The sequence below is a fragment of the Ascaphus truei genome, chromosome 4 (assembly GCF_040206685.1).
Source record: "Ascaphus truei isolate aAscTru1 chromosome 4, aAscTru1.hap1, whole genome shotgun sequence".
NCBI lineage: Eukaryota > Metazoa > Chordata > Amphibia > Anura > Ascaphidae > Ascaphus > Ascaphus truei.
Window position 1 is genome coordinate 389,202,357 of NC_134486.1, and position 12,323 is coordinate 389,214,679.

At 42.0% G+C, this 12,323-nt stretch overlaps 1 protein-coding gene across 5 annotated transcripts in view; it reads left to right on the forward strand.

The window, feature by feature from the left end:
• The window catches only part of SUPT3H (SPT3 homolog, SAGA and STAGA complex component), a 577,858-nt gene that overhangs the window by 336,908 nt on the left and 228,627 nt on the right, over positions 1-12,323 (forward strand). The gene's annotated exons all lie outside the window — the stretch shown is intronic.

Sequence of the window (12,323 nt, forward strand, 5' to 3'; positions counted from 1 at the left end):
GGCTCTCTATTCAGACCGTCAGTATCCAGTTTTCATTTTTATTATTTAGTATTTTCACGGGTTTGTTTTTGCTTGGAAATGTTTTTTTGTTCCCCCAAAGCAGCAAGTGCTCCTGAAGCAAACAGCCTGGTACAGTATGTGGACGCTCTTATTTCGGCTAGGAAAAGATGACGGGAAATGACGGGGGGGGGGGGAGGGGAATATTTTCAAAACATGTAGGACAAGGAGTTTTCAGGGAGGCAATTAGCAGCGTATTCAGCGCTGAGCGATATGGGATATCTCTGCTTTGCTGACAAGGCAATGAGCTGATTTAGCATCTGAGAATTAAAAGGACACGTCGTACCGATAATTGTGAGGTTTCCAGAGGTTATCTGAGTGAGTTTTTAGGCACTGGATAGAATCATAGGCACAGTGTTCTCAAGCGTTGAAATTCTAGAGGATTATCTCACAGCAAATGTATATACATTTGTAACCCACCTTTTGGGATTACTGTGTTCACTTAGGGGGGGGGGCTTAGAGAGTTAACTGTGTGGGCCCACACAGATTAACGCCCCTCTCCCATCACGTTACTGGGTTACTAGGCTGAAATCTAGCCACGCCTACCTTGTAGAAGGTGTTTATCTTGTCACCTGGTATAGGTTAAGTATAATTCTAGCCACCCCCCTTGTAGGTAAGGTGACCTGTGATGTCATTAGGGTGTATATATAGTGAGGGAGGAGGTTCCCAGGAATAGAGAAGGAGATGGGGATCTCATTGTATATACGGTATGCCATGTTTAAATGTGGAATGTATGGTCACTTTGTGTTTTTACAGTTGGAGAATGTGTCCCTTATTTAAGATAGGGCCACACTATAAGGATGAGGTGTGTCCCACCCAATAAAGGGGATGTACATCCACGTGAGTACCTTTGAATATGGGCCTCAGAGTATCACCATAGAGCTGCTCATTTACCAGGTCCACAAGCATACCTGCATCCTATAGGCAGGGACCCGGAAAGTTGTACACAGGGTGAACAGGATATGGACCCTCGAGTGAGAGTGCACCTCTGCCAACAGGTCCCGGCGGGATGTAGGAGAGCCCTGTCTGCTAGGCAAGAGATTTGCCATACCAAAGACACAAAATAGGGACGAGCAACGTGCCTCTTTAGGATGCTGCATGGGCATGTATGTCTGATATTAAATGTAAATAAAGAAATACTGTTTGAGAGAAAAGTTCCTGGTGCCCATCCTTTATCATCACTGCTTATAAGCCCAGCGTGCACGGATGCATGCATCCAGTATTACCCCTCTGGACATAGTGACCTGACCGCCTTGAAGGAAAGCGGGATTTTCCCAAGCAGGGAGAGAGCAGAGCTGTTGCTAGGGGCTGGGCAGCTTTCGCCATCCTGATTAACTGCTGCTGGGTAATGCAGCCAACCAGGAGGAGGTGTCAGGAGCCTGGGGGTGAGGCCAAGGAGAGGAGGAAACAGCATGGAGCAGAGAGGGGTGTGTGTGTGTGTCTGTGTGTCTCGAGCGTGTCACACCTTTCACCATTCTGTCCAGTATTTTTGGAGATGCCACCTGGCAACCATAGTCTTGAGTGTCATACAAAGCAGTGTGTTTCAGGGCCCTCTACCACTCGGGTTGAAATTTTAAATGATAATGGTAGACGCCATGTAAAAAATCAGCCAAACAGAAATATGTTTTGTTCATTTTTAAAACTTTTAATTTCTCCATAGCAGTGTTTCACACATACAGAACTTGACCGTTCTTTGACAGGAAGTAGACTTTTCAGAAGGACAGATTTCACCCGTACAAATCCAAGATACAAATATTCTTAGCTGGCTGAAATTCTGTTACTTGGTCTTATTACGGTTGCTTCGAAATGCCTTTTGGGAGCTTTTGTTTTGATATTGCTCATGCTTCCATTTTGTATTGGCAAATAAATCCTTGCTGCTCAATGTCGTGCGTTTTCCTTCTGTATGAGCCCAACAGAAATGGCTCCCCTTTCCACTAACACTTGAATGGAGGTCTGGAAGGGGAATGTCTGTTGCTGTTAGTTTCACGTACTACAAAAATCATTTTTTATTTCCGAAATCGCAGATGAACCATTTTATCAGAACAAGGTTAACCTGGAGATTTTAAGGAATCCCTCCAGCTACGTATTGTAAAACCTTTTTCCGAGGGGCTGGGCTTGTGCGAGTGGCCACATCTTGGACACATGTTGTCGTTGTAGAGGTAAAAACCTCATTATGTGCATTATTTTTACCTTTTTTCATTAAAATAGGCCTAGTAAAGATAAAAAAAAAAAATAAGGACCTCTAATCTTCAGAACTTGTCATATCAAAATACCTTCCTTTTTAAATACAGATTTTTTCCTGTCAAAAAGAGCATTTAATTGCCTTTTCCTCAGTACTCAAAGAATGTAGTTAATGACTTTTTTTTTTTTTTACTTTTCCAACGACGATACTGTATATATGATCATTGTAAGGGGACATAGTTTTCTAGTAGAACAACAGGGGGTTGCGTCTCTACTCTGGCCTATCACATTCTGTCCTATTATACAAGTGTGTGTGACTTTGTGAATGTTCCGCTGTGTATTGTTCTGTAAAGCGTTGTAGGTTCCACGGAACAAAACTACTATTTATTTTTTCATTTTGAGCAAATTGTGTTTGCGCTCCCTTTTTTTCATCTGTCACCTGCTTAACTTTCTGTTTTGGAACAATCCTGCCGTGTAAAGATTTTCTTTGGAGTGGCCTATCAAATATGGCTGCCATTTTGTTTTTATAGAAAGGGCTTAATAACTAATGCTGATCACTGCAGCTTTGTAAGCTTTGCTGCGTTCCTTGTTCAGTGGGGCCGGCTCCTTTTTAGTATTTAAGAAAAGTACACAGGTAGTGACTATTCTATATTCTGTTAACAAGGTTTTCAAAGTTTCAGGACTAAATTTGCTAAGCTAATAGACCTATCTTAAATTATGCAGCGACCATTTCACAACTGAGAATCGGGCTTTATGTTCCAAGTGCTGCAGTTTTCTTGCAGGGACCGTATATGATGCTGTGTAGAATGGCACATTAAATCATCGTATATTCTTTTGTGTGATGGAATTCAAGTCTTGCCTAGGAAAACGCACCGCGTTAAGGCCCAGATTTACTAAAGAATGCTAAACCCAATGGCAGTGCTTCCAACCTCCAAGGACTAACATTAGTCAGATTTGGGGGATGTTTGGCCAAAAAGGGAATGGAGTCGGAATGTAAATGTACTGATTCTTATCCGTGAAACTGCACGATGAGGCTAAAATCAGTAAGACTGAAAGAAAAAACAGCGAGGAGGTGACCGGAGTGCAGTGGTCACAGTAACTTAAAAAAAAGCAGTGGTACTGTGTTTAAAAAAAAAAAATTACATGTTAAAAAAATCCAAGTTCATTAACCCTTTGAGCCCCTTTTGGCACTCGAGATCACAGCAGTCACATGATCACCCCATCGCCTCATCACTGGTGACAGAAGGGGAGGAGTCCACTTAGCAATAGATCTCCCCATGAAAAACAAGCAAGGTCATTACGACGTAGCTACTGAATCATGGGCCCCCTGAAGTTCCAGAGCCCCATAATGTAGTAGCTACGTGTACAGGGCACCCAAAAGGGTCAAAGATCGAGAAGAAGTACTTTGGGGGGAAATTGAGTCTTGTGAATTGCTGCTTTAAACTTTTTCCAGTCCTTTTAAGATTATCAAAGCACTTTAATTCCTTCACTATGTTGACCCATATAATTTCTGGGAGGTTCATCTACATAGTAATCACTGCAATGTTGTCACACATACAAAATCGAACCCCAATTTGTGTTTGCTCTCACTTGAATTTATTTTCCAATCCTTTCAGTGCCTGCAACAGATTGAAATGCATCAGTCCGGCACTGAAAGGGTTAGGGGCTGTTTATCCAGCTCCAGATATGTCGGGCCTGTAGTGTCAAAGATCGCCCAATACACTCGTCAACTGACTGTGTCAAATGTAAGTACCCTGCATTGGACCCAGATCAGAGAGGGTAATATATTTAGGCCATAGACCTGGCAGCTTCTTGGATGGAGAAAAAGAGGATAAAAATCATAATGACACAAAACTTAGCAATATTAACATTTCTGATTCTTTCCAAGCTCCTCCTTCCAACCACTCCCCAAATCAAGTATTGGCATAATTTGTGTAAGGATTCTGCTCGATCCGTGCCGGGTTTTCACTGCGGTCCAGGTTTTCTGTCTCTCCTGCCCTTTCTGCTCACTGTGGCCATTTTGGGTACTGGCAGCCTGCTTTATAAAGCTGAAGTTACTATAGGGAGTTTTCGAGCAAAGTTCTACCGTTTGCAGCGCCTGTTGGTCTTTGCAGTTTCGCTTTACCCTCTTGCCTGTTTTGATTCCCTGTTGCTGACCCTGGACCGTGACCCGACCTCGCTGCCTTTCGCCTGCCCTGATCTCTATCTGTCTCCTGGACTTTGCAACTCTGCAGCCAGCCCTGACCCCTGCTTCCATACAGACTACAGATACTCTTACAGGACTCTGTCCCTGGGTTGTGGTCGGTTTATTTGCATCCCTACTTCAGCCCTGCGCGTCCGCTTCCTGATTTGAGACGGGCTCACTCACAATTTGGCATTGTACAATGAGTTGACACTCAGTGTTCTAAACTGTGGTTTAGCGTGATGGTACTAGGGCACGAGTGGCTAACTCCAGTGCTCAAGGGCCACCAACAGGTCAGATTTTAAGGATAGCCCTGCTTTAGAACAGGTGACTCAATCAGTGGCTCAGTTAACGACTGATACTTATAGTGTCCTACTTAAAGTCTCAGCACTAAGCGAATCTAGGGATTTTTAGAGATCTTTGTAAATGAGCATATTAAACTAAATTGCAATGCACATTGACCTAATGCTTGGTGACTCGCTAGTGGGCTCTGACTCAGCTGCAATTTTTTTTTGTGACTCGAACACAAATTTTATATGAATTTTATAAGTATCCCCGGCGCTAGTGCAAAAGTGTCCAAAATACCATATTCCAAAAGACAGTGTTGTGAGACAGTCCAGGTGAATGGATGGGACAACCAAGAAAGTTCCGGATGGATAAGGGTGACTCCAAATTGTTTCTGGAATTATACAAAAAACAACACACCAAATGCGCAGTATGAAAGGCACAAACCCTATCTAAAACAGAAAATGCCCTACTTACAAGATAAGATCTTGCTTGTTCAGGGGACAGAATCTGTGCTTGTGCCACGTCTTCACCCCGATAGCCACGGACCCCACGTGGTTGAACGAGATGATTCCCCTTCTAGTAGTTGGGAAGGGAAAATAGGACACAACCTGGTGTAATACGTAACTACACTTTAATACACTTAAGTGCAGTTACGTATTACACCAGGTTGTGTCCTATTTTCCCTTCCCATCGGTCACTGCTGTTTATGGTGTACAGGCATACCCCACATTAACGTACGCAATGGGACCGGAGCATGTATGTAAAGCGAAAATGTACTTAAAGTGAAGCACTACCTTTTCCCCACTGATCGATGCATGTACTGTATTGCAATCGTCATATACGTGCATAACTGATGTAAATAACGCGTTCGTAACAGGCTCTACAGTCTCCCCGCTTGCGCACAGCTTCGGTACAGGTAGGGAGCCGGTATTGCTGTTCAGGACATGCTGACAGGCGCATGCGTGAGCTGCCGGTAGCCTATTGGGCGATATGTACTTACTCGCGAGTGTACTTAAAGCGGGGTATGCCTGTATCCGTGAGTTTAACAACTACTAGAAGGGGAATCATCTCGTCCAACCACGTGGGGTCCGTGGCTATCGGGGTAAAGACATGGCACAAGCACCGATTCTCTCCCCTGAACAAGCAAGATCTTATCTTGTAAGTAGGGCATTTTCTGTTTTAGATAGGGTGTATGCCTTTCATACTGCGCAATTGGTGTGTTGTTTTTTGTATAATTCCAGAAACAATTTGGAGTCACCCTTCAAGGACACCCTTATCCATCCGGAACTTTCTTGGTTGTCCCATCCATTCACCTGGACTGTCTCACAACACAGGACTGTCTTTTGGAATATGGTATTTTGGACACTTTTGCACTAGCGCCGGGGATACTTATTTTGTACTGTATGTTCATTTGTTTAGCAGGTTTGGAACCACCTGCTGTATGTAGTTCCCCTTGGCAGCTTATTGTTTATCTTATCACTTGTATTTTTGTGTGTAGATTTATCACGTATTGGTCACATTTTTTGTAGGTTCTAGCGCTTGTAGAGAGTGTATTTTGTTTTTTGTTCACAAATTTTATATGGTTCACAACCTCATGCTACATTTTCACACATCTCTACTTGGGGATACAGTGTGTCACTTATTTGTTATTTTCACTGCCACTCTTGGATTGCCTAACTAGCCTTTTGCCATGGGCTGCATGTCTGTGTGAACGCTAGCCCCGTGGGGGGAGCGCGGCAGCTGCCCATTGGCTGTTTGTACCACTGGGCAGCTGGTGATTGGTAGAGCTAATCGGTGCTCGGCCGCTCATGGGGATTCTGAAGGTTATAAAATTCGGGCTAAGTTAGCAGAGGGGGCCAGAGAGATAAACACATATATACAGTATATATATGTATATGTATGTATATATATATATATATATATATATATTTTTTTTTTTTTTTTTAATAAATCCACTAGTGCGAAAAGAGTTTTTTGGTATATATTTAACAGTCAAATGTAATTTAATGGTCTTGTTAAATTGATGTTTGGCATTTTATGAGATGCTGGTAAACGGGCCTGGCCAGGATTTGGCTATTGGCTAGACATCTAGTTAAGCCAGTGGGGCACATACTGGAGCCCAACCACTGGACAGGTCTGTGTCTCCCACCTGCATCTCTGCGCTTCCCCCACACACGCAATACCTTACATAGAGGAGCAATGCAGCCGGTGGGTTTGGGGTGCAGTGTCTGCCATTGCACTGCTTATTAACAGATACTGTAGAGGCGGCACATCACTGCTACTTCCAGGAAACTCAACGCGAAACTCATTTGAGCACCATGACTGTGCACATGCTGACGAAACAGTGGCAGTAGCGGGGAACGCTGATGATTTCATTGTTGAGTTTTGTTGAGTCTTGACCAATCGGACTCTGTCTTGGCTATGCTAGAGCTGCTAAATAGAAGCATCAACATTGGTTTAATTAATTAGCCTAGTGTGCTAATGCTTGGGAAAATTAGACTTATTTCCTTACTTTGGCCTTTGTACCAAGGAAAAGTCGGTTTCATTAAATAATTGGTCCAAATTTATTTAAACAAATCATGGAAAGCTAAAGGATTTTATACTCACTAATAAGGAACTCGGCACATCCACCTTGTTACTGTGTTACTCACAGAAATGATAGTATAACAAAAATCAGTCACTGATGTTATCAATAACATTGCACAAACTGCCCTCTAATCCTCCGTCATAATATTTACTGTTTGGTTTCCAAACGGATTAGCAAAGCTTTTAACAGGTTTTGGGTATTTAAGTATTGTTGTATTTATTTTTTATAGTTCATATCTATAATACATATATGGTACCATTATTTTTTTTTTTTTACAGGTAAGCAATATTTAAAATAAGTATTCTTGTGCTTGGGAAGGGTGATGGAATCACCATAGTCTGAGCCTCAGAGTAGCATGTTAGGGGAGCAACAAGTGTAATTGGCTAATACATAACATCTCCCACACTTCCCAATACATGACCTCAGCCTTGGCTTGGGTGGGAGGTAATTAAGCCTATGCCTGGCCTTTCCCAGTTAGCAGAGCAGGCCAACAATGTCACTTAGCACTGAGGTCGATGGCAGCAAATAATCACATACTAATTTAATAAGGCGCAGTATATAGGAGAGTTGAATGTGTTTCTGTCATTGTGTTTAAAGAACCAGTTCCAATAACATGAGCAAGACATTTTTATAATAAAATAATAATAATCCCAGTAGTTCCTTCCCTTCTTTTGTTGTTTGGATTCATTTTTTTTTAATTGAAAGCATCTAAGGTGCCCTCCCCACAATACTACTATGCAATCAATAATTGCGTTTGTCAATCACTTGTAGAACCCCTATGCACTTCAATGCAGTGAGGAGGACATACCTCAGCCCTTCAGCCACCGAGAGACTTTCATAGCAAAGCAAAACAAGAAATCAATGTCCTCTCCGACACTGAGGAGGTTAAAGTAGTTATTAGTAGAGGCTATATAATTGCCCCTCAAAATAGGAATTTATCACTCTCACTCAATATCACTAGCCTGAATTAGTGGCCATCATGATACAGTTACAGTAGGTACAAGTGTGTAATTCATATGTGGTCCACTTTAAGGTGGCTGTTTCCAGCACCTCGGCTTATTTAAATACTGGATTTGTAACTGAGACATTTACTAATATGTTACTATAATAATGATGGTGTGTCAGTGGAGGGTGGATCCTGTGTGGTTAGTAATGAAGATTGAGGGATGATTGTAATCTTTGCATAGTGTTCATGGAGCTATTGAATCACCTGTGGTTTAAGTGCCAGGTTTCACTGTTCTCCATGCACAGTACTTTTCAGCAAGTCTAGGATAGGAAATTACATTGCAGGCCCTGCAGTATGTGGTAATTCTGGGGAGATATGCCTGTGTTACAGATGCAGTCACTTCTACAACCAAAACAAATCCAATTTTTTTTTTCATTTGTATGAATTATCATCTTTTCCACCTTTTTTTGGCAAGACACATTTTTACGCTGGTATTTTTATACAGTGCCATTTTCCTACAATACATATGTACACTTAATCATGCAAGTAATTTTTTCACGTCATAATATTTTATTGGTCTACATTTTTATACACTAAATGAATTACTTTGGATTTATTGGTATTCTTGGAGCGCACCTTTGAGAGACACTTATTCCCCCACAAAATTGGGCTTAGTCTCTACGCTCTTTCTTTTTATAATGGCTGTGGCATGTTTACATGTTTACATGTTTGTTAGGTGGACTGAAGGAGTAGGCTTGTTGAAAGAACTTGGTTTGACGTGCAAAGAAGGTTTATATGTTTCATGAAGCAAGAGCTGGACATGTTCTTAGCTTGGTAACAGATGACGGGTATTATAGCTGAGGCAGGTCAGATGACGGGTATTATAGGTGAGGCAGGATGGGATAGATTGAGGATATCAGGATGATGGTGCATAAAGCATTTTTGAAGAAGTTCATTTTGAGGTACTGTTTAAATGTGTGAATGGTGGGAGTAGGATGTTGCGGAGGAGGGAATTCCATAGTTGTAACACAGCCTAGGAAGAGTGTTGCAGGTGGTAGGAGGTTATAAGGGAAGAGGAGGAGATACTAGGCAGAGAGTATGGGGGAGTATTTGTATGCGAGTTCTGAGATGTATGTATGGGCCATTGTGGAGAGCTTTGTACAGTATGTGAGGACTTCAATCTTGAATTTGATTCTGGACGATACTGGTAACCAGTGTAGGGAGCTCCTCTGTCACTATCCTGCTAAAAATAGAACACTTTCGCCTCGACTATTGTAACCTTCTACTGTCTGACCTCCCTGCCTCTCACCTGTCTCCCCTACAAACTACCCCAAATGCTGCTGCTAGAATCACTTTACACTCTGCTAAATGTGTCTCTTCTGCTGAAATCCCTCTTCTGGCTTCCTATAAAATCCCATATTACTTGCACAATTCTCCTTTTCTTTTTTTTATGGCTATATACTCCTCTGCCCCTCCTTACATCTCAGCACTAATTTCTCGCTATACACCTGCCCGACTCTTGTGTTCTGCTCAGGGATGTCTACATGTCTATCCCTTTTGAATCTAAAGCCTCTCCAACCTAAAACGTTTCTCACTCACTGCCCCACAACTCTGGAATGTCCTTTAATCCGTAATATCCGACTGGCACCCACTCTCTACACCTTTCTTAAAACACACCTCTTTAACGAAGCACATGGGTAGCTCCACTGACTGATAATATACATCTTATATACACTCACCTTGCACTGACCTTGACCCCTTGCAGACGCACTTACCAGAACACCCACCTTCTGTCTCTCTAAGTTCTCCCTACTTACCACTTAGATTGTAAGCTCTTCAGGCCAGGGACTCCTTTTCCTAATGGCAACTTTTATGTTGAAGCGTGTAATTATATTATGCCCATGTATTACTGCTGTGAAGCGCTACATACATACATGCATGCATGCATACATACATACATACATACATACATACATAAGCAAAGTAGGTGTGTGAGAAATGAGTCTGGCAGCAACATTTATAATGGATGGGTGGGGGCACAGGAGAGAGAGGAAGACAACTTGGGAGGAGACTACAGTAGTTGACGTGGGATATTAAGAGGGGGAGTATTAAGATATTGGTTTACTTTGCGGTGATAAGGGTGTGATTTGTGGCAATATTGTGGAAGTGGCAGAATTTGGTGAGAAACTGCATGTGTGGGATGAAGGAGGAGGAGTCAAAGATCTTTCCTAGGCACTGGGTTTGGGGTATTGGGTCGATAGGGGAGTCGTTATTGTTTATTGAGGATTTGGGTGTAGGAATGGTATTGGCGAATAAAATGAAAAATAAATTGACCCAAAGAAATCTAGTATTTTCTTCTCTAAGTAAATACGTGAATATTTCACTTAATGGGGTATTTAAGTATTTCTACGGAAACCAATATATTTATAAGTTATTAAAAAGAAAACTTGTTTTGCCCTCTATGTGGGACTTCCCCTTCAAACACCTGCGTTGCACTGATAGCCACTATCACTTACTGAAAAGAAACATACACAGTGCAAAGGGCTCTGAGCCACAAGTTGTAAACTAGGCAGTCACTGGAAGATATTGTGACTGGCTCAAAAGCCGACACGGGGATTCCTACCGGGTTCACTTGACCATTACACCATTCCTCCTCCTCGCATCATTTGCCTCCACAGAATTTAATAGGGTGATCCCTTAAAGGGGCAGTCCTATGCGGCAAGCACAAAAATACAATAACGTCTCAATGTGTTACTTAGAAGTTGCCATGAATGTGAATGATTTCATTTTTTGGGTTGTTTTTCCCTCTTTGGAGTAATTCTATTCCTATTCCATTGTTATCATACTCGCATGTATCTGCACGGATAATCATGGCATATTAATGACATGACTTAAGCAATGAAAAGTAGTGGGGATTGACAAGTTACCTATAAATTCTCAGGTCCACATTAAAGATTGTTATTAACAGTTTCCAAATATTATTATTTTTTTCATCATTGAAACAACAAAAGTTGAATAATATGAAAGATTTACATTACACCTCGAAAACACCCCTCGCTTCAGCCCCTTCTTTAGTTTCATGTTGGTGGTACTTGGTTTTGCCTTTAGAACACCATGTTTTGAAAGAACATTTCTTACTGCTAATGTCCGTTGGTCTCCCGTGAAACTCATGGTCCCATTCTTTTATGCCTTGTTTTTATAATGTGTGTGCCGCTTGTTATTCCTGAGATACCAACAAGCCCGGTTAATCAGTATTTTGGGGATAGACTAAAATACTCTCCCCATAAATGCCAAACTAAAAGAAAAGTATCAACTCCCTAATATCTGGCATTATTAGAAACCGTAATGCTAGGGGTAAAAAAGGGCTTGTCTGGTAATAAGATTTTGTTGCTGTTGATTTTTAATTCTAGGACTAGGACTGGATCACATTGTTATAAAAGGTAAAGTCAACACAATACGTTTATTCTAATTATTGTTGTGACGGTAAGGGGGCAAGAATACACAATTAAGGTTAAGCCCATCTGGTTTCTCCTGAGAACCGTGGGTTCCTGGCAGGTATCTAGCACCATAAGCCAGGGGCCATGTATCATCACATGTGAAAGTTAGTGTCCCCTGCTTTTCCACTTTTCATGTTCCCTTTGTCCCAGACACATGAAACGTTCTGTGTGTAAGTTTTAGGTGTGATATTTGGGTAGAAATGCCATTGTTTTGTTTGCAGGAGTTTGGGGGCCAAAGTTACCGGTAGTCCCCTAATTTTGTCGCGGGCAGGCATGTTTTGCCGGTACATGGGGTGAATTACGCCGGGGCTACCAAGTATCCCCCAGACTCCTGGTTTTCGAGCCCAGATATCCCAGTCCTATTTCCCTTTCAGATATGGGTCTCCCAAAGTTATCCTATGTATTAAACTAGGTTTTATTATGTTTGATGCATTTGTTATAAGTCTCTATGCAGTCAGCCCGGGTATCTACCTAGGCACCAGCATGTCTGCATAGAGTCCGTAGTTCAAAGGAGAGAGGATGTCCAGAGGTGAGAAAACAGTTTGATGAGCGAGAAAGAGTGATTGTCCAGGTCAGGAGAACAAA